Here is a 7,339-nt window from a genome sequence, read left to right as displayed (position 1 = left end):
ACGACAATCACTTGAATCAAGTGGGAGTTAATCTTCCAGATGAGATAGTGATGGTTCTCCAAAGTCACTGCCACCAAGCTGTGAGAGCTTCGTGATGAACTATAACATATCAAGGATAGATACAATGATCCTTGAGCGATTCGCGATGTTTGACACTGCGAAAGTAGAAATCAAGAAGGAGCGTCAATAGTTGATGGTTTGTAAAACCACTAAGTTTCAAGAAAGGCGAGGGCTAGAAGGGATACTTCGTGAAACGGCAAAACAGTTGCTGCACTAATGAAGAGACCCAAGATTCAACCCAAACCCGAGACTAAGTGCTTCTGTAATGAGGGGAACAGTCACTGAGACGGAGCAACTCTAGATACTTGGTAGATAAGAAGGCTGGCAAAAGTCGAAAGAAGTGTATTTGATATACATGATGTTGATGTGTACTTTACTAGTACTCCTAGTAGCATGAGGGTATTGGATACCGGTTCGGTTGCTAAGTGATTAGTAACACGAAATGAAAGCTACGACATAAACGGAGACTAGCTAAAGGCGAGGTGACGATACGTGTTGGAAGTGTTTCCAAGGTTGATATGATCAAACGTCGCACACTCCCTCTACCATCGGGATTGGTGTTAAACCTAAATAATTGTTATTTTGTGCTTGCGTTAAGCATGAACATGATTGGATCGTGTTTATTGCAATAGGATTATTCATTTAAGGAGAATAATGGTTACTCTATTTTCTTGAATATTCACCTTCAATGGTTTATTGAATCTCGATCGTAGTGTTACACATGTTCATGATATTGGTGCCAAAAGATACGAGTTAATGATGATAGTACCACTTACTTGTGGCACTGCCGCTTGAGTCATGTAAGTATAAATTGCATGAAGAGGCTTCATGCTGATGGATCTTTGTACTCACCTGATTTCGAATCACTAGTGACATGCAAATCATACCACATGAGCAAGGCCTTGTTTTCATTGAGATGAAATAAGATAGTAACTTGTTGGAAGTGATACATTTTGATGTATGCAGTCCAATGGGTGCTGAGGCACGTAGTGGATATCATTATGTTCTTACTTCACTGACGATTTGAGTAGATACAAGAGTATTTACTTAATGAATCACAAGTCTGAAATGTTGAAAAGTTCAATTCCGTTTCAGAGTGAAGTTCGTCGTAACAAGAGGATAAACTGTCTACGATATGATCATGGAAATGAATATCTGAGTTACGAGTTTTGGTACGCAGTTAAGACAATGTGGAAATTGTTTCGCAGTTCATGCCACCTGGAACATCATAGTGTGATGATGTGTCTGAACGTCATAGCCACGCACTATTTGGTATGGTGCATACTATGATGTCTCTTATCGAATTACCACTATCGTTTATGGGTTATGCATTAGAGACAACCGCACTCACTTTAAATAGGGCACCGCGTATTTCCGTTGAGATGACACAGTATAGACTGAGGTTTAGATAAATCTAAACTGTCGTTTCTTGAAAGTTTGGGGCTTCGACACTTATGTGAAAAAGTTTCAGTCTGATAAGCTCGAACCCAAAGCGGATAAATGCATCTTCATAGGATATCCAAAACAGTTGGGTACATCTCCTATCTCAGATCCGAAAGCAAAGTGTTTGTTTCTAGAAACGGATCCTTTCTCGAGGAAAGGTTTCTCTCAAAAGAATTGAGTGGGAGGGTGGTAGAACTTGATGAGGTTATTGAACCATCACTTCGACCAGTGTGTAGCAGGGCGCAGGAAGTTGTTCCTGTGGCGCCTACACCAATTGAAGTGAAAGCTGATGATGGTGATCATCGAGCATCGGATCAAGTTACTACAAGCCTCGTAGGTTGACAAGGTCGCGTACTACTACAGAGTGGTACGGTAACCCTGTCTTGGAGGTCATGTTGTTGAGCAACAGTGAAACTACGAGTTATGGAGAAAGCAATGGTGGGCCTAGATTCCAACAAATGGCTGGAAGCCATGAAATCCGAGAGAGGATCCATGTATGAAAACAAAGTGTAGACTTTGAAAGAACTACTTGATGGTCATAAGACTATTGAGTAAAGATGGATCTTTAAAAGAAGACAGACGATGATGGTGGTAAGTCACTATTAAGAAAATCTCGACTTGTCGCAAAGATGTTTTCGACAAGATCAAACAGTTGACTATGATGAGACTTTCTCACTCGTAGCGATGCTAAAGGTCTGTTAGAATTATGTTAGTTGTTGATGCATTATTTATGAAATATTGCACGTAGGACGTCAAAACATTGTTTTCTCGACGGTTTCCTTGAGCAAACATTGTATGTGATACAACCAGAAGGTTTTGTCGATCCTAAAGATACTAGCAAGCATGCAAGCTCCAGTGATCCTTCAATGGACTGGTGCAAGCATCTCGGAGTTGGAATATACACTTTGATGAGATGATCAAAGATTTTGGGTTTGTACAAGGTTTATGAGAAACTTGTATTTCCAAAGAAGTGAGTGGGAGCACTATAGAATTTCTGATAAGTATATGTGGTTGACATATTGTGGATCAGAAGTAATGTAGAATTTCTGTAAAACATACAAGGTTGTTTGAAAGGAGTTTTCAAAGGAATACCTGGATTGAGCTACTTGAACGTTGAGCATCAAAGATCTATGGAGATAGATCGAAAGCGCTTAATGGAGGTTTCAACAAGATGCATGCCTTGACAAGTTTTTGAAGGAGTTCAAAATAGATCAGCAAAGAAGGAGTTCTTGGTTGCGTTGTGAGGTGTGAATTTGAGTAAGGCTCAAAACCCGACCCCGGCAGAATAAAGAGAATAGACGAAGGTCGTCTTCTATGCATTAGCCATAGAATCTAAAGTATGCCATGCTGTGTACCGCACCTGATGTGTGCCTTGACTCAAAGTATGTTGAGATGTACAGAGAGTGATCCATGATTGAATCACTAGCAGCGGTCAAAATTTATCCTTAGTAACTAATGGACTAAGGAATTTTTCTCGATTATGGAGGTGGTTAAAGAGTTCGTCGTAAAGGGTTACGTCGATGTAAGCTTTGACACTAATCCGAATAACTATGAGTAGTGAAATGGATTCGTATAGTAGAGTAGATATTTGGAGTATTTCCGAATAGCACATAGTAGCAGCATCTATAAGGTGACATAAAGATTTGTAAAGAACACACGGATCTGAAAATTTAAGAACCGTTGACTAAAACCTCTCTCATGAGCAAGACGTGATCAGACCCCATAACTATATGGGTGTTGGATTCGCTGGAATCACATGGTGATGTGAACTAGATTATTGACTCTAGTGCAAGTGGGAGACTGTTGGAAATATGCCCTAGAGGCAATAATAAATTAGTTATTATTATATTTCTTTGTTCATGATAATCGTTTATTATCCATGCTATAATTGTATTGATTGGAAACACAGTGCATGTGTGGATACATAGACAAAAAACTGTCCCTAGTAAGCCTCTAGTTGACTAGCTCGTTGATCAAAGATGGTCAAGGTTTCCTGACCATATGCAAGTGTTGTCACTTGATAACGGGATCACATCATTAGGAGAATCATGTGATGGACTAGACCCAAACTAATAGACGTAGCATGTTGATCGTGTCATTTTGTTGCTACTGTTTTCTGCGTGTCAAGTATTTGTTCCTATGACCATGAGATCATATAACTCACTGACACCGGAGGAATGCTTTGTGTGTATCAAACGTCGCAACGTAACTGGGTGACTATAAAGATGCTCTACAGGTATCTCCGAAGGTGTTAGTTGAGTTAGTATGGATCGAGACTGGGATTTGTCACTCTGTGTGACGGAGAGGTATCTCGGGGCCCACTCGGTAATACAACATCACACACAAGCCTTGCAAGCAATGTGACTTAGTGTAAGTTGCGGGATCTTGTATTACGGAACGAGTAAAGAGACTTGCCGGTAAACGAGATTGAAATAGGTATGCGGATACTGACGATCGAATCTCGGGCAAGTAACATACCGAAGGACAAAGGGAATGACATACGGGATTATATGAATCCTTGGCACTGAGGTTCAAACGATAAGATCTTCGTAGAATGTGTAGGATCCAATATGGGCATCCAGGTCCCGCTATTGGATATTGACCGAGGAGTCTCTCGGGTCATGTCTACATAGTTCTCGAACCCGCAGGGTCTGCACACTTAAGGTTCGACGTTGTTTTATGCGTATTTGAGTTATATGGTTGGTTACCGAATGTTGTTCGGAGTCCCGGATGAGATCCAAGACGTCACGAGGAGCTCCGGAATGGTCCGGAGGTAAAGATTGATATATAGGAAGTCCTGTTTTGGTCACCGGAAAAGTTTCGGGCTCATCGGTAGTGTACCGGGAGTGCCGGGAGGGGTGCCGGGGACCATCGGGAGGGGTGTCACGCCCCAAGGGGTCTCATGGGCTATGGGAAGAGATAAACCAGCCCCTAGTGGGCTGGAATAAGTTCCCACTAAGGCCCATAAGGTTTGAGAAGGAAAAAACACAAGGTGGAAAGAGTTTCCAAGTGGGAAGGTGGAATCCTACTCCAAGTAGGATTGGAGTAGAACTCCTCCACCTCCAATTTCGGCCAAACCTTGAGGATTTGAGGCTGCCTCTTCCCTCCCCCTCCCTCCTATATATACTGAGGTATTAGGGCTGATTTGAGACAACTTTTGCCACGGCAGTCCGACCACATACCTTCACGGTTTTTCCTCTAGATCGCGTTTCTGCGGAGCTCGGGCGGAGCCCTGCTGAGATTAGATCATCACCAACCTCCGGAGCGCCGTCACGCTGCCGGAGAACTCATCTACCTCTCCGTCTCTCTTGCTGGATCAAGAAGGCCGAGATCATCGTCGAGCTGTACGTGTGCTGAACGCGGAGGTGCCGCCCGTTCGGCACTAGATCGTGGGACGGATCGCGGGACGGTTCGCGGGATTGTTCGCGGGGCGGATCGAGGGACGTGAGGACGTTCCACTACATCAACCGCGTTCACTAACGCTTTTGCTGTACGATCTACAAGGGTACGTAGATCATTCATCCCCTCTCGTAGATGGACATCACCATGATAGGTCTTCGTGCGCGTAGGAAAATTTTGTTTCCCATGCGACGTTCCCCAACACTCAAGCCACCATCTTAGTAACATTTGTCGCTACTCCTTACCACATGATGAAGGGGTGCCGATAGTCCGAGCCTAATACCAAACAGACATCGCATAAAAGCCTAACTTTAAAGCCAGAAACCTGAGCCAAGCCATATACTGGATTTGGGACACAAACCGTTCCGATGCATTCTCATGTGTCGTCGCCACCATCTTCCATCAATCCATCTTCAGAGCAAACTAACACACCGACCTTGCCAAGCTTCTCTGCCATCGACGTCGCCATGACGTCAGCCAACATCCTCCTCTGCGCGAGTCCATCTCCGCAAATCGGATGCCGAATCTCCACAACACCACGTCGCCGAGATCCGTCGCCATGAATGTGTAAGATGAATCACCGCTCCACTAAAGAAGTCGTCCTCTAGTCCCTCGAGCCCGTGTGTGCCTTTAAAAATGGCGCCCCAGGGGAAACGACACCAGAGAGCCGTCGTCATCCTATCTACCGATCAAGGGTTTCCCCCGAAGGTAACAAAAAGTGGTGGGGAGACACAAACCATGACGGTGCCTCCAGGGAGGGGCGCGGTCCCCGCAGGCGACGCCACCGGCTAGGTCGACAGGGTCAACCAAGGGATTTCTCCCGGTCATGCTCGCACCATCAGACCCGCCCGGAAGCAGATCCGGCGACCAGGAGGTCCCCGACGGCTGAATCCGACATGGGAGCAACCAGGAGGCGGAAGAATCCCAGCTTCAGATCCGGCGCGGGGAGCGACCTCTTCTGTCGTCGCTTCGCCGCCCACACGATTGAGGACGACGGCCAGCATCCGCCGCTGCCAGCTTTGGCGCTGCCGCTTCACCACCCGAGGCCACCACCCCGACGCACCCAAGGCCCTCTGCCCAAGCGACGGAGCAACCAAGACCCCGCCGCCGCCATCCTCAACGTCCGCTCGGGCTGGCCCGACGGCTGCTTCCGACAACGGCGAGAGGGGAAGTGGATGGGGAGTGGCGGTGCGGCGGAAAACCTAATCGCCCTCGGATTGCCCGCGAGGAGCAACACGAGGGTGGGGCTGAGACAATCATCTTAGCCCAAATGCTTGTAGTTTTATTTATGCTACCGTGATTATCTTCTTAATTTGCTCATGTATAGTGAAATGTATACATGCAGCTCGGCACCATGATGAGCTCGAGCAAGTCGCCGCTAGGATGGAGCAAGCATGGCAGGACAGACACTTTGACGGAGCAAGCAAGGCAGGGCTTGGCGGCGGCGGGCGTCCCGGCTCCGCCGGTCGACGCACTGGTTGAGTACCCGGCAGATCGAAGGCCGGCCGGCGCGGTGCACAACTGCACAAACGAGTGATTTTGACGGTGTAGCCGGTGTTTGGTAAATAAATGTACAAAAAGAACTCCATAGATGAGATGGCATGCCTCATTTTGTGAAACAGTTTGTGCGTGTCAAGCGCCATGCATGTTACGAGTAGTTACTAGAGAATGTTGTGGCGAAGTCTGCTCATATTCGCTTTATAGAAAAACTTCTCAAATTAGATTGTCGGGGAGACATATCGTAGTAGTAGACTGTGGTCACTAGTAACTACTAGGAGTAATTTATGGGTGCCAACTGACAAGCAAAGTGGTCGTGCCGGAGTGGTTATCGGGCATGACTAGAAATCATGTGGGCTTTGCCCGCGCAGGTTCGAATCCTGCCGACCACGTTTATATTTTTTATTTTTTCGTTGTAATTTGAACCTTGCCTTTTGTTCTTAAAATTTTGAATCTTGCTCGCAGGTTCGAATCCTTCCGACCATGTTGCGTTTTTTTTTTCGTTAGCTGGAGCTTGGGAGAAACAAAGACCTGATGGTAACTTGGGGAAGTGGCGAATTCTCTCAAGTCTGCTATGACCAGTCTGCGGTCTTGGAGCGTAGAAAACTTCGGCCATGTTACGAATTACGAGCAGAGATAGACGTGCTAAAACTGTGTTCAACGGACCGTGTATTCATTCGTGCTAAGATGAATGAGATGGATGAATTACTATATCAGGAGGAAATGCTATAGTTGTAGGGTTTGCCTACGTCTCAGTCGACTGAGATTTGGCAAAGTCTCAGTCGACTGACGTGTCATGCATGTGGCCCTTTCGATGTATGACTTTGTTTCGCTGGATCAGTAATAGTAGAAAGTAATATCGCTAGTTCGTGATTTCTTCATGTTGGGCTGGATGGGTAGTTCCTTTTTATTTCTTGCTATAAGGCCTCATCAAGCCCTT

At 45.8% G+C, this 7,339-nt stretch overlaps 1 non-coding gene across 1 annotated transcript; it reads left to right on the top strand.

Annotated features, from left to right (window-relative positions):
* Positions 1 to 6,709: 6,709 nt before the first annotated feature.
* On the top strand, positions 6,710 to 6,791 carry TRNAS-AGA. The gene has a single exon. It is a non-coding gene; the product is annotated as a tRNA-Ser (tRNA).
* Positions 6,792 to 7,339: the final 548 nt, after the last annotated feature.

The sequence above is a fragment of the Hordeum vulgare genome, chromosome 5H, assembly GCF_904849725.1.
Source record: "Hordeum vulgare subsp. vulgare chromosome 5H, MorexV3_pseudomolecules_assembly, whole genome shotgun sequence".
Taxonomy (NCBI): Eukaryota; Viridiplantae; Streptophyta; class Magnoliopsida; order Poales; family Poaceae; genus Hordeum; species Hordeum vulgare.
Note: the sequence above shows the minus strand (reverse complement) of the source record. Positions and strands in the feature narration are given on the sequence as shown.